Genomic DNA, 22,122 nt, shown 5'->3' on the forward strand with positions numbered 1-22,122 from the left:
TGTTATTGGTGTTTGGGAAATTTTGGATGTTCTATTGGTTAATTGGTTTGACATGGTTATTCTTTTTATGACTATGATTTTACTATTATGTTTGATGATTTCTCTATTTTATTATTTAATGTTTTATGAAGAATGGTAATGTTTCTGTTTTTCAATGTTGCTCTGCTTGTTGTGGGTTCCAGTTTAGTTCTTTTCTGCATGTTTCTACTTATACTTTCTGGTCTCTTTATTCCGTGTTTGGTCAGGGTCTGTGTTCTCCTTGTGTGACCGAGGTGAGGTATTTTGCTATCATATAATTTATCTGTAGGTATCAGTCTGATTTGTTCTGTTTCCTAATAGGAGGTGTATTGGTGTTCTAGGGCCTGATGTAATATGTGCAGTATTACCTTTTCATAGATAAGGTTGTTACTATTTGAGTGCTGGCAGTTAGGGTTGCTTTGGTATGGGAGGTTAGCATTGCTATATTGTAATGGTAATTCTGTTTGCTCATGGCTTTCTGAGGGCCAAGGCCACACGCAGCATGCATTACAAAAAGTCTAATTCCATAGGAGCTCCAGGGGCCTTTTTTGCAGGATTTTCTGGTTGGCACCACAGCAGTGCATATAAATATATAATATGCATGTTGTAAGTGATGATTTTGCCTCAGAAGAAAGTTTTGTTATGTCAAATTTGTTCTAAATGCATAATTTAATTGTATCTGTAAAAGGTGTGGGAGATTGTGTGGGGGGGAGGGAGGATGGCGTGGGTGCAAGGCTGTAAGGTTTGCCTAGGGTACCTAATACACTTCCCTTGACCATGGGTTCCGTTTGGGGAGGTGTCCGTTTTTAAAAATATAGATTGCAGGAGGGAGCTGGGCTTTATTTGAGGGGCCGGGGACAGAGACTGAATGAATTGGGGAGGGGGGGGGGCGGGGGGGGGGAAGCACAGTAATTTTTTTCACACAGGGCAGCAAAAAAGCTAGCACCGGCCCTGAAGTCTGTGCTCATGTTCCTTTTGCGCTTCTCTCTCTCTCATCTTCCTATGATGACCCTTTGTCTTTAAGCTTTTCATTCTATGGAAAATACAATCTTGTAGTATCTTACCGAGACCCAAGAGACGAAAGGCTCGGAACACCTGTGCCAAGCTACTGAGCCGACCAGTCCCAAAAGCAAGAGCCTGTCTCCCGGTGCCAGTCCTGTGCTGGCACCGGGAGACAGGCTCTGGGATTATAGGGAAACAGAGGACAGGTTCCTCCCCTGTGAGTCCACCCCATGCCTGCCCTTAATTAAAGGATCAAGGCACTTTGATACCTGGACAGCGGAAGAAGCCAACCTTGGAGGGGACAGGAAGATGCATTACATAGGTGCCCTGTGCTTTCCTCCTGTAGGACAGCAGCACTGAAGTGCATCGGGCCCCAGCTCCTTGCCTTGCAGTGCAGTCGTGCGTTTGCAGAGCGTTACATCCTAATGAGTTTCCGCTGAGGGACCCCCCATTGTTGTTCCCTTTTGGATTTCCAGCCTGCTGGCATTAGGCAGCGCTCCGTATTACATGAAAAATCAGTGCTGCCACCAGCATATTCCGTTCATTATTCTGAAGCAGCATTTTCCCTAATGATGCACATCAAACCATTCTTCAAGGACAGCAAAAAAAAAAAAAAAACACCCAAAAAAAAAAACCCCACGACCAACGTAGATTTCAAGAGCATTAGAAAGAAGGAAGTCCAGAAAGGATTTGGTGCAGAGCAAGCTTCAGCATCCAAGGAGGAAAGTGATTGATTAAGTGGGTGACAGCAGTTTATTTAGCAATTCAGCAGGTCACACACGCCGTGTGTCAGCAAGGAAGTGATCGGCAGCTGCAGCCTGTAAGGCAAAGCTCTTCATTAGGAGCCTCGGCGGCGGAAGACAGACAGAGAGGGAGAAAGTACGAGCTTCAGCCATGCTCCAGGTAAGAAAGCTAAATATTTAGCACAGCGGCACCATGCGGAGAAAGATCCAAGAGGAACAAACACAGAAGCTGAGCACATGTTCTCTTAGCAGCCTGGAGGGAGGTTTCTAAAGCTCCCGCTCTTAGCCTTGATGGCCTCTTCTCGGACCGGTCAGTCTGGTTTATTTAGCGGTAAAGCTTTTACATCGCATTCTCCCCGGGCGCCCGGCTCTCTGAAGCGCTGAGCGACACGTGCAGTCGATCTGCTTCCAGCACTGGGTCTGGCCCTAGATTGGCCTCCGGGCACCCTCGGTGAGTCACTGATAGAAGAGGTTGGAGGGAGGCAGGAACTTGTATTGTCGGCACAAGTATACCCCCTATCGGCAGGCTCACTGTACTGCCTCGCTTTCTTTCTGCCAGCCCCCATCCTGGTACACCATGCCCTTCCTATGTAAGACTCCCAGAACAGAGGACGCCTAGGGCTCCCTTCTCGGTTTCTTCCTGGCGTGCCTGCAGCATGCCTGCTCCCGGTCCCCTTGTTTCTTCACCAGTGTAAAATCATCTACCATAATTCAGGGGAAGAGCGCAGTGCAATAATCACGTTTAAACAGGATCTTCCAAAAACCCCTTTTCAACATCACAGAAAACCAGGGAAATGCATCAAGCCAGGGCAGGGCTCTAATGCACCTCATATCGCACGATATAAGTGATAATTTGCATCTCCCCACTCAGGCTCCCCCTCCCCATTACAATGATCTTCTTTCCATGTAATTTGCATGCATAAATGATGCAAATGTATGCAAAGAAGGTCATGCATAGGCAATCCTATGCAAATATTTTGGCGCGGCTGACTAAGGTGGTGGTCGGCGGCGATAAAATACCGACACCATTTGAAAATCTGTAGATGTGAAACGGGAGGCCCGGGCCTTGGCTACGATCCCCAGACCTTACCCCAGTCACATGGCTGGGGCAAGGTCAGGTAGGCGTCGTTTCGGAAAATGGCACTGACTGAGCCGGGTGTGGGGGCCTGCACACTTATTTTTTGATTTTCTGACTTCTGGGGGGAGGGGGCGAGCATGGGCAGGTGGGGCCGGGAACCTGGCTTTGACGTGTAGGGTGTGGGGAGATAACTGTGTCTTAGCGGAGGGGACTTTGGATATCACTTGGGGGTTGGGGGAGCCAGAGAAGTCAGGGGCCGTCATCAAGAGGGTGCTTTTTTTTTTTTAATTTACATTTTGGGGGGAATTTGGGCCACCTCCACTGGTGGCCCGGAGTTGAGTAGGGGGGTGGGGAGGGTCAGCTCTGAACCCCTATTCAACCTCCCCATTTGCCACAATTTCTTTCTTTGGCCAGAGGCCCTTTAAGGTGATGGCGGATCAGTGAGGTTGGGGGCACCATCATGTTAAAGAGCCACGTGCCACGTTCTTTTGTCCCACGGCGTTTGCCCACAAAACAAAAGAATGCACCATACAGCCATAATGCTTTTTCGAGGGAGGGGCCCTGCTACCATGGCGACCCCCCCCCCCCCACGATAGTGGAACCCCTCCTGCGATAAAACATTGCGGCTTAGTGCCTCCTCTAGGCCATACTTTTTAAAGCATAAAACCATGCGCGTTGCTGCTTCCCTCGACCTAATCCCATCCCAAGAACACCTCCTTGAAAATGCGAGTGAAAATCCATGCACTGTGGAGTGAAATTGAGGGTAATTATTAGACATTCCATTTACTCAGCTAAATTGCCACTTGCACAGTGAAATGGCTCGGGAAAATCTCCCTCCCCATGGGTTAGGAGCATAAGATCTCAGGTATCAGTGCAGGTTGGGAAGGGAAGGGGGGGGGGCTGGCACAGGCAGGACATCTTAGACATGGGGGAGAAGACGACGAGGCAATCTCAGGCATGGGGGGGGGGGGGAGGAGATGGGGGGAGGATCTGAGATTGAATTGAAGATTAGGGGAGAAGGAACACAATCATGGACAAGGAGGGGTGAATCTTTGAAGGAAGAGCGGGAAAGAGGTCCCTCCTCCCAGCTCTGGTACTACTACCACCCCCTCCACTATCCCCTACCCAGCCCTCTGATCTTCTTTCCGTCCTTCTGTCTCCTGATCCATAGAACTTTCCCTTAAACACAAACACGCACACCCAACCCCCAATACTGGTGCCCCCTCTCTCACACACCCAAACCCTGGCACCAATCCCCTCCTGTACACGTTCAGCTCTGGTGCCTTCTTTCTCTCTCTCATACATCTGTTAATTCCCTCTCTCTCTCTCTCACACACGCTCACTGATCCTCTCTCCCTTTCCCCTGCTCACCCATCCCTCCAGTCCCCTCACTCACCCTATCCCCAACTGATCTCCTCTCTCACCCTTCTCGTGTCCATCCCCTCCAGTCCACTCTCACCGCACTGACCACATTCTCACCCCCCTCCTCTCTGATCCCCCTTTTTACCATCAATCTGTCCAATAGGAAAGCAGTGGCACCTCGGGCTGCCGCCTTCTCTTCTGCCACCGGGAGCTGAAGTTGCCGCTTGCACTACGGTGTCGTGAGAGTAAACCCAGCTCCTGGTGGCAGGGGAGGAAGATGTGACCTGCCGTGCTATTGCTGCACTGCTCCTGGTTGGTCAGGTTGGTAGTGGGGTTCAGACAGGAGAATCACTGGAGGGTGGGACTGCCGGGGAGAGGGGATTGTTGCAAGGGCAAACAGGGTTTGAGAGAGAGGGGGAAGGGAGACAGGTACATGCTTCGCTGCATTAGACCCAGCTTCTAGCTTCTTGCAATTTCTTAGGGACCCAGCAATCCCGTGGCAAGGGCGTGGTTTTTGTGGCCTCTGCCATGGGACCACAGGAAAATCAGAGGCCCTTGCTTATCCCTTACTCTGATTCTAAAGGCCTTAGTCAATGGAAAAAACCCCCACATCTTTGAATAAGTCAGCTTTAAAGAAGCCCCTCTTCAATGATGTGCTGCAAACAGGTTTTCACTGAGAAAGCATCGTTGCTGAATGGAGAAAAATGGTATTTGCAGGGAGCCACCAACCTCAGCCAGAGTTCTTTCTTCAGAGGCAGAGAGGAGCCCTCACCAGAGAGTTCTGGAAAAATAACACAGCCAATATATGCAGCGAGCTGCTGATTAAACACTCCATGCCTCCACATTTCCTGAAGCACAAAAAAACAAATTAAAGAGAGGAAATGAAAATAAATGGACTCTGCCACCTGGGAACGCATCCTCATGGAAAATCTTATTCCCCACTGCCAGAGTCAAACAGCTTCGCTCTCCGAGTACCCGTGATTTCTTTTTATTTGTGACGGCTTGACACAAGGGTTGGCAAACCTACCCCTGTTACCTCACAGCGGTCTTCAGGATATCCACAACAAAGATGCATGACAAAACTGTACATGTACTGGGCCTCCGATGCATGCAAATTTATCTCTTGCATATTCATTGTGGATATCCTGAAAGCTGAGATGGTTGGAGGATGGGTTTGGAAACCTCTGCTGTAAAGCATCAGATTTGTTTTTCCTTTTTTAAATGCGCCTCCCACCTATCCTGGATTACAATCCACCGGGAGCTGAAGTTGCCTCCTGGATTACAATCCAGGAGGAGCAGACCAAACCTACAAACAATAAAAAGCTCCTACTTCCTCACAACTGCAAACCACATTGGTCTATCATGCAACAGGCAGAGGGCCCGGCTGAGCACTCCAGCAGCCTCCCTGGAGGTGCTGTTCCAGAACTGGTACACCCCTCCCTCCACTGCCTAAATCCTAACTCCAGCCATTTTGTGGTGATTCCAAGGGGCTGCCACATGGGGTTTTAAGCCTCATCTTGCTTTTTTACTTCACAGGCTACAAATCGATCTTCCTTCCTTCTTTTTCAAGATAGTGTAACATGTCCATCCCTTCTTGTCTGCTACAACCCTGCCAAAGAGCTCTGATTCTCCCAAAATGCCCGGCTCTCCTACACACCCTCTGACTTCCGTGAAACTGGCCCGCACAAGACTTCGGGCTTTCGGCTGCTATGCACCCAAAATCTGGAACAAGATACAGCATTATCCATTTGCCTTGAATCGTCCTACCTTGCTTTCTAAAAGAAAGCAGAGGCATGGCTATTCAACTGAAACATAGAAACATAGAAATGACGGCAGAAGACGACCAGTCGGTCCATCCAGTCTGCCCAGCAAGCTTCACACTTATTTTTTCTCATACTTATCTGTTTCTCTTGGCTCTTAGTAACCTTATGTTCTAATTCCCTTTCACCCCCACTATTAATGTAGAGAGCAGTGATGGAGCTGCTTCCAAGTGAAATATTAAGTTTGATTAGTTGGGTAAGTGGCAGCATAGCTCTCTGCCATGAAGCAGAGGGCAATGCTGGATATGTGTGAAGTATTAGTTTTTCTTCTCCCCTGTCGTTGAAGCAGGGAGCTATGCTGGATATGCATTGAAAGTGAAGTATGCCTTGAAAGTCACATTAACTATCATCAAATATTGAAAAGCCTAATAATTGGTAATACCTATAGCCCATGAACCCATCCCTGTTTTTTTTCTTTTTTTTTTTTTAATTGGGAGATGGCTGCCCTTCATCCTTCCGCTCGTGAAGGTGGACACCTACCACTGGCCACTGGCATCCCGCTCCGTGAATGCCTCTGTGGCTACTGCCGCTCCGTGCAGTGTTTTACTACCTGCTCTTTATATGCGTCCTCTAGACCTGATGGATCCCATCCCTGTTTTTTTGTTTTTTTTTTAATTTAATTGGAAGATGACAGCCCTCCATCTTTCTGCTCCATGAAGGTGGAACACCTACCACTGGCCACTGGCATCCCGCTCCGTGAATGCCTCTGTTGCTACTGCTGCTCCGTGCAGTGTTTTGCTACCTGCTATTTTATGTGTGTCCTCTGGACCTGATGGATCCACAATGTTTATCCCACGCCCCTTTGAAGTGCTTCACAGTTTTGGATTTCACCACTTCCTCCGGAAGGGCATTCCAGGCATCCACCACTCTCTCCGTGAAGAAATACTTCGTGACATTGGTTCTTAGTCTTCCTCCTTGGAGCCTCAGCTCGTGACCTCTGGTTCTGCTGATTTTTTTCTGTCGGAAAAGGTTTGTCGTTGTCTTTGGATCGTTAAAGTTTTTCAAGTATCTGAAAGTCTGAATCATATCACCCCTGCTCCTCCTTTCCTCCAGGGTGTACATATTTAGATTCTTCAATCTCTCCTCGTACGTCAACCGATGAAGACCCTCCACCTTCCTGGTCGCCCTTCTCTGTACAGCTTCCAACTTGTCCTTGTCTCTTTGTAGATACGGTCTCCAGAATTGAACACAGTACTCCAGGTGAGGCCTCACCAAGGACCTGTACAAGGGGATAATCACTTCCCTTTTCTTACTCGATATTCCTCTCTCTATGCATCTCAGCATTCTTCTGGCTTTTGCTATCGCCTTGTCGCATTGTTTCGCAGACTTCATATCATTAGACACCATCACCCCAAGGTCTCTCTCCTGCTCCGTGCACATCAGCCTTTCCCCCCCATCGAATACAGTTCATTCGGATTTCCACTCCCCATATGCATGACTTTGCACTTCTTGGCATTGAATCTCAGCTGCCATATCTTCGACCACTCTTCCAGCTTCCTTAAATCCCGTCTCATTCTCTCCACTCCTTCCGGCGTGTCCACTCTGTTGCAGATCTTAGTGTCGTCCGCAAAAAGACAAACCTTACCTTCTATCCCTTCCGCAATGTCGCTCACAAAGATATTGAACAGGACCGGTCCCAACACCGATCCTTGCGGTACACCACTTAAAACCGCTCTCTCTTCAGAGAAAGTTCCATTTACCATCACGCATTGTCTTCTGTCCGTCAACCAGTTTGCAATCCAGGTCACCACCTCGGCACTCACTCCTAAGCTTCTTGTTTTATTCACCAGTCTCCTGTGCGGAACCGTATCAAAAGCTTTGCTGAAATCCAAGTAGATGACATCTAGTGCTCTTCCTTGATCCAATTCCTTGGTTACCCAGTCGAAAAAGTCAATCAGATTTGTCTGACAGGATCTTCCCCTGGTGAATCCATGCTGCCTCTGGTCCATCAATTCTCTGGACTGTAGATAGTTCACTATTCTCTCTTTCAACAGTGACTCCATTACTTTTCCCACCACCGAAGTGAGGCTAACCGGTCTGTAGTTACCAGCCTTTTCTCTGTTCCCACTCTTGTGAAGCGCGACCACCACCGCTCTTCTCCAATCACTCGGCACCACTCCCGTTTCTAGGGATCTATTGAACAGGTCACACAGCGGACCCGCCAGCACATCTCTGAGCTCCCTCAGAATCCTTGGATGAATCCCATCAGGCCCCATGGCTTTGTCCACTTTCAGATTCTTTAGCTCTTCCCATACATTTTCTACTGTAAAATGATTTTCATCTGCGCCTTCCCCTACACGCTTCATTAGTAAGGAAGAAATATCCACTATGAGTCAATGATATAAGTGCACATGACCCTTCAATTAATGTTATCACTTTGTCTATCTGTTAGTCTAAAGACACAAATTTAAAAAGTAGCCAAACTTGCTTTTTTTTTAAAGTTGCATATGCTAAAATCTTTGAAAGAATATACTTTTTCCTTTAGATTTTTATTAGCTGTTCAAGTAATAGTTTTAACACATTGGGAGTACTACAATTCATTGGATACGGGATTGTTGAAATATCTGATTCAGGTTCTGCAACTGACCCAAATTGCTGCAGTGCAAATAGTGTTGGGCCTGCAGTGGAGAGAAAGTAATTATTCTGCATTGATGGAACTACATTGGCTACCTCTTCTACAAAGGGTTCAGTTGAAGTCTTCAGTGTTCATTCATAAAGCGATTTACCAAGATTCTTTTTGTTTGCAAGACAAAATTTCCAGGCTAATCTTTTATTTATTTATTTATTTAAAGGTTTTTATATACCGATAACCGTTTGCACATCGTATCAGTTTACATGGAACAGTTTAGTTAAATAATAACGAGTGAAGAAAGTTACATGGAACAATTTGTTTGTATAGCATGATAAGAAGGCGGCACATAACATGATAGGAAGAAGGTGCATAACTGTTAATATATAGTGGTAATTATATACATAGTAATAACTAGTAACTCTGTACAAAGTGCTAAATAGACGAGAAAGAGATCGTACTTTCTAGGACATAAAATTAGCAGTTGACATGAGGGGGATTGAAGGCAGTATACACATAAATTAAGATGTGAAAGGAAGAGAGGGAGAACAGGAAGGCAGGGGGGGAAGAGAAGAGGGTAGAGGAGGTATGGTGGGGGGGAGCACAGATGAGAGAGGAGGGTGCAGAGGGGTGATAGTGGGCATTAGGGGTAGGCTAGCTTGGTCAGCTTCACCATGTTGGGCAATATACCATCAGATACATGTGGCACGATCTATAGCGTTCTCTGTGTATGATCCCGAGTTATAGAAAGCTGTGCCCTATGAGATTCATAGCCAGCCCGAGTATTTCAAATTCAAAAAGATGTTAAAAGTGTTTTCTTTTAACTAAGGCTTTTAAGAATTTATTCTGTTTTTGCTATTTTACTTTGTTTTATCCTGTGGTCTATTTGTTGATGTGTGATTGTATGTATTTTATTATGTGTGTACGATGTAATCCGCAATGGATGCTACCGGAAATGCAGGATTATAAATAAATAATAAATACACTCTTATTTGATTGTAAGCCACTTTGAGGCCATTTTGGGAAAAAGACAGAATATCAAATGTTTTGAAATAAATAAATACAGCTTAATGGAAATGTGAAGGCCCCATGTTCCTCGTGTGCTCAGGTATCAAAATAAAGTCGGGCTTTATCCCGGAGCCTCTGCACAGTGAGAATGGATTGCTCAGCTGAAGCTGTGTTTCTCTGCTCATGATATCTCTGGGTGCCGATGGTGTCATGAACACCGACACCACCTGGACTAACCATTCCATGTTTAACTCTGAGAAGGAAAAAAAAGAAAAAGATAACTAGCAGAAAAACAAGGCAGATGTTGCCTGGATCCTGTACAGAATGTGGCTCGCTCACATCTGAGACCCCAGCTTCTCATTATCACAAAGTGGGCTTTTTCCAGCAGAGACAACAGGTCATCGGGGGGCAGACCGAGACAGTCCTGGTTTTTACTGGCAGTACATCTATGAGAGCACTTTCCAAATCTGTCCCGGGGACACCTCCATGGGTTTTCAGGATTTCCATAATGAATATGCATGAGATAAGTTTGCATATACAGATTCTCCAGTGTATGCAAATTTATCTTAGGCATATTTGTTATGGGTATCCCGATAATCCAGCTAGATCTGGAGTGGGAAGCTGTGCTCTATGAGCTTGTAGCTCTGATTTTACTAAGAGAGTGGCACCATAATGTCTTCTTCCATCAGGATAAACTGTATGGAGGGTTCCCAGTATTACCCGTAGCCAGTTTGGACTGTTGATGTAAGGGTAGCGCCCTCCCCTCAGGTAAAACAGTAGACCTGCACACCAAGGGAGATGTGAGACAGCCACAGAAAGAAAATAAAATAGTTGACCCTCCCAGTCACAGTGGAGTCGCCTGGGAAATTGAAATGGGTGTAGGCACTTGGATAATAGGAACCAGGGCAAAGGCACAGCCCTAGGCTGCACCCACCCCATAGCACCCGAGGAACAGTTCTATTACCTCCCACCCTTCCAGGGACAGGAGGGTGCACAAAACAGTCACCGCATAGTGCAAATCTTATTAAAGTGTTTTGAGTAATCAATCAAAAGAAACAGGGGAATCACCAGGAACCAAACAGGCAGTATAAGAATCAAAGGGAAAGCTTGAAACACAGAATGAGATAATACTTAAAGATTTTGCATATCAATATTGAATTGTTAATAGCAAAGCAGCTGTTCCAGTTCTTAAACAGATACTTGCCATAAGCTCTATAGAATATATGTAGACTCAGCAAAGTGGAAACACAAAACCCCTTGCAGTCTAATCATGTGCGCAAGGGAAAAAAAAAACTCTTGGAAGGCCCAAGTGATGTAGATATAAGCAGACGAACTAAACCAAGTAAATGCTGTGTTGGGTTTTTTTTACTAGAGAGCTTGGTATTAGATTTGTCTGTATATGGAAACAGTCCCTCGGAAAACACTTTGTCCTGGTCTGTTTCCCTCCTAAACAAAGCAAAAGACTGAGGAATCTGGAAGTCTTTGTATCAGTCCTATCTGTATATTGCAAAGGTCCTCACAACACTGCCCTCTGCTCGGATCCCTTGCAAATGCAGAGACAGCCTCTGGGCTGCTCAGTCCTCCCCCCAGACAATAAGTGAAAAAAGAAATACCTCTAATTTCCCTTGTACCCTTCTTAAAGAATTTATTTGCTTATCTCTGCCACTGGATTCAGCGAAGATCAGGATTGGGGCAGCATCCAGCTTCCACAGTCCTGGAGTGCCTCTCAGTCTGGGTATTCAGTTCCCAAATGCTGTCCTTCTCCACTCCAAACTCCCGACCTTTCAGGCCGATACTGTAAAGTGGGCTCAGCTGAGCGAACCGTTTAACCTGCTATTGGACGCGCATTTTCGACGAGCGTCCTTCACCCCTTATACTGTAAGGGGTTTAGCGCATCGAAAACGCATGTCCAACCCCTGCCGAAACTAATAGCACTCATCACATGCAAATGCATGTTGATGACACTATTAGTCATTTGCCCAGGAAACTGAAAAAAAAAAATGTGCGGCCAATCCTCACATTTTATGCTCAGAAATTAGCACCTGCTCAAGGGCAGGTGCAAATTTTTGAGCAACCGGAAAAAGTGTACAGAAAAGCTGAAATTACTGAAATTCTGTACATCCTCTGACTTAATATCATAACGATATTAAGTCGGGAACCAAAAGATTAAAAAAAAGTGCCGGCGGGTCAGGTTAGGAAAACGGATGCTCAGTTTTACCAGTGTCCATTTTTCTAACCCGTGGCTGTCAGCGGGATCGGTTAAACAGATGCTCGTAAAATTAAGTGTTGTTTTTCTGAACCTGCTGACAGCCGACCCCTCCTGGGCTTCCACTGCTAAGGAGACTCTAGAGGCATGCTCCCTAGCGCCTCCTTTTTGGTGTGACCCCTCATTTAAATACAGGATTGCAGGCCCAGGAGAGGTGACTGGGCATGCGTTGGGAGAGCAGGCGCTCAACATTGAGCGCCCTTTTTCCCCCACACACTTTACTGAATCGGCTGTTCCATAGAAACTGCCTGACGTTTTCCAACCCTTTTATGCAGGTTGCTGGACTGCTCTCCTTGCTTCCATCTTTCTCTTTCTCTCTGCTCTCCTCTGGTAAACACCTGGACAAATTCAAATAAGAAAAGGTGCAATATCTTTTTGCCTCCCTCTGGATTGGCTGAGCAGTGAATCCAGTTACTTCCTGGTTTCTGTCCAGTTTCCATTGGTTCCCAAAGTCAGGTGACTCCAGGCACACTATTCAGTGTCCTTTAGTCTCTGATTTTCTCCAGGTCTTAAGGTCGTTAACCCTGGAGTTGTTGGCTCCACATAAGCAGAGCACTCCTTGCAGTGCAAGAACTGTTAATTTTAAAGCACAGTTGCTGCAGTAGCTCTGTCCCTGCAGTTAGAAGCAGCATGCACTTCCTGGCACCTCAGTGACCTTTAGGCATGTTTGTTGCACAGTCTCAATTATTATTATTATTTTTAATAAGGTTTGGCAGAAGGTCTGCTATTTTAAAAATATCTAAAGCATGACAATTTGTGGCATTTTTTTTTCTGATTTAGTCTTTGTTTTGACAGTCGTTTATTGCAGAGTGGTGGAAATTTTGAGAGATATTCGTATGAACTTTTGAACAAATACAATTTTCCTGTGTACGTAAAAATAGTCATGATTTTCCCAGGGTATTTTGTGATGTTTAAAAATGTTTTTTGTTGTTGTCTTGCTTGCTCCTAATTGAACTGGAAGTTCAATTAGAACCAGCCTGTACTGGGCTAGGGAGCCAGGAGCCTTCATTCACAGCTACTTGGAGATTCTTCCCCTATTTTATAATCTCCCTGTGCCAACTCGCTTAGCCCTGTCATTGCAGCATCAGTCCACCGCCAGGGGTGGGGGGGGGGTGAGGAGTGTCACAGACTGCAGCTCCTTCCAGAGCCTGGTATGTGCATGCCTTAGATTTGGCCACCAGGTGTCACCATTGTACAGTAACTGAGACTCCCTTTTCCCAGGGGCTGTGAACGCTGGCTGCCTCCGCAGCATACTCGGCACTGGCCAGCCCAGAGAGCAAAAACCAGGCTCAGGAATCAAACCTGAGTCTTATGTGTTGCAGGTCATGCCACCAACCTAGCATGCTTTGCAAAGGGTTTCTATTTTTATTTATTGTTTATTACTATTTAATTTTGCCTTGTTCTATAAATCTGGCCTCTAGGACATTGTTCAATGCTTTTGTTTTTGTAAATCTTTCTATTTGCCATATGAATGACTCAAATGCTGCCTAGTGTACAAAGAGCATACAGGCTATTAAACAACTTGTTTAAAAAATAATAATTAACTTTGCATCAAACCAACATCTTGTAACGCAACTGCCCTTCACACTTCAGACTCTTGTTTGGTAGCAGAAACGCAACTTTGCAAAGAATGGAAAGAACATTAAGTGTGCTTCTTCGTTAAGAATTCTCAATTAAATTGATTTATAATCTCCTTGAAATCAACGGTTGCCATCAGCTAATGACCGGTTTGTTGCCACATTGAACAGTTTTGAAGAGAATCAACAAACCAGTCATTAGCTGCTGGTATCAACAAGGGGATATTGCATAATAATATATCTGATTTACCGTTACAGATGAGAAAGGTTTCTAAACAAATATACTGTTTTCACTTTCTTAGAATGTCTTGACAAAAGCGTTCTTCTGTAGAGAGTGGTACTCAATACTACTGTATGAAATATATTATTATTGAGGCATGGAGATAGTGAAACAGTAAGTAGCACAATGGCCTGGGAATCTTTATAGGTTGTGAGACCTTTTTATTGAACATGTAAAATGAATATGCAGTACCTATGCTTTTAGACCCACACAGGGACAGAAGACATAGAAGATGTCATTAGGATCACTTGGTCTACCCAGTCTGCTCATTCGTGTCAGTCTACCACACTGTCATGGATCTCACTCAACCTGCGGGTTCTTTTGGTATCTATCCTATCCATGCTTGAATTCTACTACTTTTTTGGCCTCTACCACTACTAGAATTTTTTTTCCGGATGTCGATCATCTTCTCACATAGGTCTCTTCAGATGTGAAGTTCATGCAATGCCATCACCTTTATTTTTGTTGGTGGAATAAAAGGTATTAGAACCTATAAAGATCCCACTCCTCTCTGACACTAGAGCTCTGCATTTCAAAGTGAACTGGATGAACCCCTGTGTTCACTATGTACGTTCAGCCACAGCAAGACAAAGGATTCAAAGTGGACTCTGTTATTGGTCATGCTTTGGGACTTAAAGTGTGACCACATTCCCTAAAATCACTTTATGAAAATGCAGTGAAGGAAGAGGGAAGAAGAGGTGATACAAAACTAGAGATTAAACAATGACTGGAACAAAACAAACAAAATGGCATTCTGTGATCAGGATTCGAAGGAAGAAGTACAAGACTGGAAGACCTCACATGATGGAAATGAATGAACTTGATCAGCAGACTGATCCAGCTAGACCCAGTAAACTTTAGAGTCACACGCAAGCAGCCAACTCTGGGGAGGATGTCACTTTGAATTATTCAGTGAGCCAACTTCTGAAGGAAGCGGTGAGAATCAACCTGTCAATTCTTTCCACTTGTTTTAGGGGTGGAGGAGGATGACTAGAGGCGGACAGTAGGATGCAAGATGCTCGTGGTGATGTTTGCAATAGCAGCTTCAGGAATGTTGCTGCTTTGTAACTCTGTGCGCATACCATCAGTACTGGCATATGGCACAAAGCTGCCAAGAATCTCCTCTGATAAGTAAGATAGAATGGCAGCATTCATCTAGTAAAATATATAGCATTAATAGCTATATTAGCATTGGGTACTCATTTTAATGTTAGTCGCCAATTGCTGACAGCAATTGCTTAATTCCGGCCTCTGCCACAAATTACATTTGTCAGAGACAGACCTGGAAGCCTTTCTGGTCTTAGTTAGCTTTTCTACTTGCTATTGCTCACTTTCCTGCAAGCTGTTTCTCTTCTGTCTGTGATTAACGGTGTGTGTAACGCAGAGATTTCAGAACCTTTCAGAGTTTTGGTTTTCTATCCATGCGTGAAACAAGTCTTCATTGGTTGCTGGGTTATGCTGTTTGATGGTGAGGATAGTATGGGCCTTGGTATCTGGGATTCCATCCAATGTGCATGCTAAAATGAAAAGGATCTGCTCTAGTTAGAAACAAAAAGACAAGCCTGCATCAGTCTGCCCAGTTAGCCTCACACCTTTACCCTGCTTACTGGATTTTAAACTGTTTTATCTTTAATCATTAAGAGCAATAAATGAACTCGGTGACCCAGTGCTGTGCCCTGCCATGCAGAAAGTCCCCCAGGTGGATCTTCCGCACCCCCGGGTCAGCTGGGGTTGGAGGTGCAATACGGGCAACATTTGCAGCCTTTGGGGGGGAGGGAGTCCTGATCATGGTTAATGGCAAAACAGGGTGGCTGGATTTGGAGTCTGTGATTCACGGCTCCAGAAGAACTCTCTTTATCAGCCTCATTATCATTACTGCAGTGATCCAGACTAGAAGTAGTGAGCTAGAAGATCTGTGAAAAAAAAAGGGGAAAAATCCCCAGGTGGTAGCGAATAAAAGCTCAAACTTCCAGAATCCAGGCAGTGGTTCTGATGATGGGGGGAAAGCCAACAGTTGCTCAGAAGTGCGTGGCTTGAAATGATGTATATTTGAAGGATACTATGAGAACAGGGAATTTAGGGAATCCCAGTGGAGAGGTTAAAATAAAGGCTAAAGTGGACCAGGTGCCTTTAATATAGAGCAAACAGAGCAGAAAGATTTAAAATTACTCCTATCAACTGATGAGTAGATTGTTAATACAAACAAAAAACATAATTTGAAATGTCTGTATACAAATTAGGGATGTGCATTTGTTTCAAACAAATTTTAAAAACACGATGAATAAGAGCAATTCGTTTCATTCAGGGGATGCAAAACAATTGGGGGGGCCCCCCAAATGAAACAAATCTTATTCATTGCATTCTTTTGAAATTAATGCATTGGGCCTAAGTTTAGGCCCAAAGCCAGAGCCTCACCTAAAGTGTAGGCTGAGTCCCAAAGTAGGGACCGTGGCCCATGCTCTAGCGCGACACCGGTGCCTCAGCTGAGGCATAGACTGAGACACAAAGTAGGCACTATGGCCTAGGCCTAAGTGCAATGCCAGGGTCTCTTACCTGATTCATCGGGGGCATACGATGGCAAGGCTGAGCCACGGGTCCCGAAGTCTGGGCTTAGGCCAGTGCCCAGGGCCAGGCCCGACGCTGCGATCCAGCCTGAAGGCTTTGGCCTGGGTGTAGGCCTTGCTGGCAGATCTTCTCTGGACTGGCTAGGTGGGGACCAGGGGGAATCTCGCCCCAGCATTTTTCCAAGTGGGTTGGAGCCCATGTTTTCGATTTTTGGCCGTTTTTTTTGTTTTTTTAAATTTGATTCATTTTTTTCTCATGAATCAAGCAATCCACAAACGAAATTCGTGGGGGGGGGGGGGGGAACTCCCAAAAACAAAAATGAATATTTTTCCCCTGCACATCCCCAATACAAATGCTAAAAGTCTATAAAATAAGATGGGAGAGTTAGAGTGTATATCACTGGATGAAGAGGTAGATATAACTGGCATCTCAGAAACCTGGTGGAAGGAGGATAACCAATGGGACACTGATACCAGGGTACAAATTATATCAAAATGATAGGAAGGATCAAATTGGTGGAGGGGTGGCACTATATGTGAAAGGGGGCTTTCAGTCAAACAGGATGAAAGTTTTTCAAGAAACAAAATGCAATGGTAAATCTTTATCGGCCCACCATGGGAAATTTCGTTTCCTGCGGTTCAGGCTGATTTTTTTTCCGGCTGTCCCAAACCGAAACCCCCCACCCCAACCCTTCAGATTTAATTAATTACAACCCCCCACAAAAAAAAAAAACTTGCCAAAAGTCTCTGGTGGTCCAGCGGGGGTCCTGGGAGTGATCTTCCGCTCTCGGGCCATTGGCTGCCAGTAAACAAAATGGCACCAGTGGCCCTTTGCCCTTACTATGTGACAGAAGCTATCGGTGCCATTGGCTGGCCTCTGTCACATGGTAGGAGCAATGGACGGCTGGCACCATCTTAAAAAATAGCGCGGGCCATCCGTTGCTCCTACCATGTGATGGGCCGACCAATGGCACCGATAGCTCCTGTCACATGGTAAGGGCAAAGGGCCATCAGCGCTATTTTAATTAGTGGCAGCCAACGGCCCGAGAGGGGGAGATCGCTCCCAGGACCCTGCTGGACCACCAGGGACTTTCAGTAAGTCTTGGGGGGGGGGGTTCGGCCAAGTCTTGGGGGGGGTCGGGAGGGTAGGGGGTTACAATTAATTAAATTTGAATGGTTGGGGTGGGTTTGGGTTTTTTTTTTAATATGCCCCCCAAAAATATGCCCCCCCAAAAATGATAAGAAAACCACACAAAATTTCGTGGGTTTTCCTATCGTTTCGTCGACCTCTCTGAAACGTGACGAAATAGGAAATGTCGTCTATGTTTCCTATTTCGTTGCAAACGAATCCACATCCCTAGTAGTTACACAATGTTAGGTTCCATAATAGGAGCTACCAGCCAAGAATAAGATCTAGGTGTCATAGTGGATAATACATTGAAATCATTGGCTCAGTGTGCTGCGGCGATCAAAAAAGCAAACAGAATGCTAGGAATTATTAGGAAGGGAAAGGTGAATAAAACAGAAAATGTTTTATCCCTACATTCTCTATCTCACCTGTCATTCTGTCATTTGTATTGTCCACTGCTCTTGAAATTCAAAGTTTTCTTCCCCTCCATCCTGCCTTTTCCACTACCCCTGACTCCATCTCATCGTCGTCACTATCAGCACACCGCTGCCTGTCTTCTCCATATTCTCCTGCTCCTCCTTCTATTTTTAGCTGGGGATATCAGTCCCAATCCTGGCCATTCAAGGCAATTTTCACTCCATTGTCCCATATCAAGCTGTAACCCCTCCAATTTTATCACTATTCCCCTTCTCCCTCCCTTTTCTCTTCCTTTCTCATGCTCCTTGTGGAATGCAAACTCTATCTCCAAGAAGCTTACCTTTTATTCATTACCTTTCTACCTCTTGTTCTCTTCATTGTCTTGCCATAACAGTGACCTGGCTTTCCCTGAGGACACTGTTTCAGTTGCTGCTCTCTGTCATGGAGGTTATCTTTTCTACCACACACCTCATCCAGTAGGCTATGCTGGTTTTTTTGGACTGCTGCTCTCCCTCTCCTGCAGATTTCAACCCCTTCTCCCATCTCAGCCCCACTCTTTTTCTTCCTTTGAAGCCAGCGGCGGACTCACCATGTCGGACCGGCCCGGGTATTCACCACCAGGCCGGCCCAGGACACGTCACGTAGTCTGCCGAGCGCGGCTCTGTCACGGCCGCGCACGGCAGACCACGTGATTGGTGAGATCGGCCCACCGGGGATACCTGATCACCCGATGGGCCAATCCGCCCCTGTTTGAAGCCCATTCCATCCACCTATTCACTCTACTACCTCTACCTCTCTATCAACCCCCTGATAAATCTCCCTCCTCTTTTCTCACTGACTTTGATTCCTGGCTTTCCTTCTTCATTGACCCATCTTTCCCTTCCCTTATCCTTGATGACTTCAACCTCCATGTTTATGACCCCTCTAAATCTTATGCCTCAAAACTCCTTTCTTTAATGTCTTCATTTGATCTCCAATTCTCCTCTACCACCTCTATTCACCAGCATGGCCACTGCCTTGACCTAGTCTTTGCTTCCAACTGCTGTCTCTCAGACTTCGCCACCTCAGTTCTCCCGATCTCAGACCATCACCAGATAACTTTCACATTAATCCATTAGTCCTGGGGCTGAAGTAAATTGCGCACACTGGCCAACTGCCGGCACGCCATCCCAGGCCCAGCAGTCGTGCGGAGGCCTCTGGCCACGCTCCCTCCCCACTCCACCCCTTTTGTAAAGCCCCGGGACTTACATGCGTCCCGGGGTTTTACGAACATTGCCGGGCCTTTTGAAAATAGGCCCGGCACACGCAACCTTTTGAAAATCCAGCCCTATACTCTCTTCAGCCTTAGACACTCTTGCCCCTCCTCCTACCCATCCTGTAAAGCACACTAAACATCAGCCTTGGCTCACCCCTTTTTCACAGCAGTATGTGGCTATCTTTGCTTGAAGGGCGTGGAAGCGAGGGGAGAGTACGGAGGGCAAGGTGCATGAACTTCCTGGTCTTAGTGAAAAGGTGCCAGACAACATATTTTATGTGATTTTTTTATGTATTTTAATTTTATTTAGGGGGTCTTAATGGTTTTGCTCTTATATGGTTCATATGATATTGTTTGAATTATGAAATTGTGTGTGTTCTGAGTTGTAAACTGCTTAGATGTTTTCTGATAAAAGGCAATATTATCTCCATTGCTTTTCAGCATATATTTGAAACCTCTAGGTGACATTATTAGAGGATTTGGTATGCAGTTTGATTCATATGCAGGTCACATTCAGCTTTATTCTGCACGTGGGGCAATTGGCAGATGCCCATGACACCTTAGAGAATGCTTGCTTGTCTGTGGTTCGGAACTGGGTAACAGTAAATACATTGAAGCTGAGCTAGGTCAGTTGGTTCCTCAGGCTGATGCCCCTCACCTGTCTTTAAATGGTTGCAGGTTATTAGTGGAAAATTACATCCGCAATCTTGGTGTTATTATAGATTCAAAATTCATTTTGAATTCTCAGGTCACCAGGGTAGCTATGAACCCTTATTTTCAACTAAATATTTGTTTCAGTTTACAAAAAAACCTTACTTTAGTAAGCATAATCTTGCTACGTTTATTCATATCCTATCTCGACTACTGCAATGTGCTTTAAATCTCTAAAAAGTATCCTGCTAGGGGTAGGAGAGGAGTAACTTTCTAATCTGCAGATTCTTTGGCTGTGTATTGGATTTTATTTTTTGTAGAAGAAAGCGTATTATCTACCAAGTTGTTCAGAATTACTAAGTACCCCCATGAACATTTATTTGTGGAACAACACTCGCTGGTGTGGCTGTGTTATTTGTAATGGGAAGTAAAAAAAAGAAATTCACAGCCTAAGGGTCTTTTCATTTGCATTCATTTTTGGAGTCCATTGGTCATGGGGCAAGCTTAACGGCACCTTTTTTTACACTGCAAGGCAAGCCAGAGAGATCAGAACTAGGGTGGGAAACGGCAAGGAAGGACGAGGACCAATGAAAGTGAAGCACATTTTTTCAACCAGTCATTCCCAGCTGGCAGCTGCCTGGATTGACAAGGGCTTCCTCTTTTTTTTTTTTTTTAACCTGAAACTGAAAGCAGCTTAGAACCGTGCACCATTTTGAAGCACTTCTCACTTGAATTTGAGAGAGGTTATGATTCTGAAGTTCTCTCAGAGCCAAAGAAAAGGTTAAAAAAAAAAGATTTAACACTTCTTGCATAGTATTAGCAATGTTATTAACAGATTTCTGTAATGTCACTAACATTGTCCCAATTTCCTCAAGAGAAAAACCTCTAGGGGTAATAACAATTGGATCAGATGTATCAGCTATGCCTCCCATCTGGATACCTCCAATTCCTCCCTGGCATTTCAAATTAAGATAGATAAGGTAGAGGAAAAGGTGAATGAGATGGATAAGATTCAATTAAATTTAATTAAGTCTGAGAAAATACATAGTAATAAGTTGGAAATAATGGAAAATCAACTCAGACAAAATAATTTAAGGATACTCAATTTCCCCAGAACTCACTTAATATCTGCACAAGATCTGTTTAAAAGCTATTTAGTGAATGTTTTGGGTTATAATAATGAAATAGATAAGATTTATTATCTACCACAGAAACAGGAACTGGAAAACAAACTCAGAAACAAGATGCTCAGGGAAATGATAATGTAAATTTATCAGATTTGTTAGAGAAATCTTTTGAAATGAATATAAATCTAAGAGCCACTCTCATTGTTCAACTTTCCTTTCTTTCTGAAAAAGAATCTTTAATGAGATTTTACTTCAGAAAACAAAATGATAAGTTCTATGGCCAGAATATAAGAATTTTTCCTGATATTTCAAGAGAAACACAGCTCAGGAGAAGGGAATTCTTATCAATGAGAGTGGAGTCCCAACAAAAAGGGGTTAAATTTCTGTTAAGATTTCCATGCCGCTGCATTGTCACATATCAAGAAAAAAAGTATGTGTTTAACCAACTGGTTCAACTGAAATCTTATTTGGATTCCCTAACCTAATAGACCTCTGTTGAACTGGAAGTTAATTATAATGGGAGATTATATAGGACAATCTCTTTTTTTTTCTTATTTCCTGCTTTACTGCTCTGTTAGTGTTTAAAGCCTTATTCATATCCTTGTTAATCTTTGTTTTATTCCTTGACATATAAGGAATTTACAATATAGAGTTGAAATGTTTTTTCTTTATTATATTGTTTCCTTTCCTTGAATTGTTATAATTATATATGGAAATATTCAATAAACAAATAATTAAAAAAAAAGATTTGGAAAGCAAAGGAAAAAGAAACTTAAAGAAAGGTGGGCTGGTCTGTTGTCACAGTGTTGCTGTGTAAGTGGAGACACTGCAATTTAATCTGTCTGTTCACTGATTTCAGAGTTATGGTATCATTGAACAGGCAGGAGTAACAGCGTGTCTCTGCAGCACAGAAAGAGATCTGTTTTAACAGTGGTGTTATAAATACAGGTATAACAGCAGCCTCTCTCTTCTTTGTTCTCTCTGACTTTCTATATGTGCAAAAAGGAGTCAGTATTGTGTGTGTGCGCATGCCTGACGCAGGGCCTGATTTACTAAGGCTTTTCTCCCATTCAGTGTCTATGGGAAAAAAGGTTTCGTAAATCATGCCCTGTGTCAGTTACTAGCATAAGCCTACAAAGTCATAGTTAGCAAGCAGACTGTATGTGGCACGCTCTGTAGCAAAAGAAATTGTTGTGCGTTCTGCACTAATACTGGTGTGGCGACCCTTTGGGAATTACTACTATATGGCCCTAGTT

The 22,122-nt window shown here is 44.6% G+C and overlaps 1 protein-coding gene across 2 annotated transcripts in view; it reads left to right on the forward strand.

The window, feature by feature from the left end:
- The first annotated feature begins 1,754 nt into the window (after positions 1–1,754).
- Positions 1,755–22,122, forward strand: part of KCNJ6 (potassium voltage-gated channel subfamily J member 6) — a 95,103-nt gene continuing 74,735 nt past the window's right edge. For both annotated transcript variants that reach the window (XM_029603450.1, XM_029603451.1), the window contains exon 1: positions 1,755–1,923. The gene's annotated coding sequence lies outside the window, so the exon portion shown is untranslated. The remainder of the gene's footprint in view (positions 1,924–22,122) is intronic.

Source organism: Rhinatrema bivittatum, chromosome 5 (genome assembly GCF_901001135.1).
Source record: "Rhinatrema bivittatum chromosome 5, aRhiBiv1.1, whole genome shotgun sequence".
NCBI lineage: Eukaryota > Metazoa > Chordata > Amphibia > Gymnophiona > Rhinatrematidae > Rhinatrema > Rhinatrema bivittatum.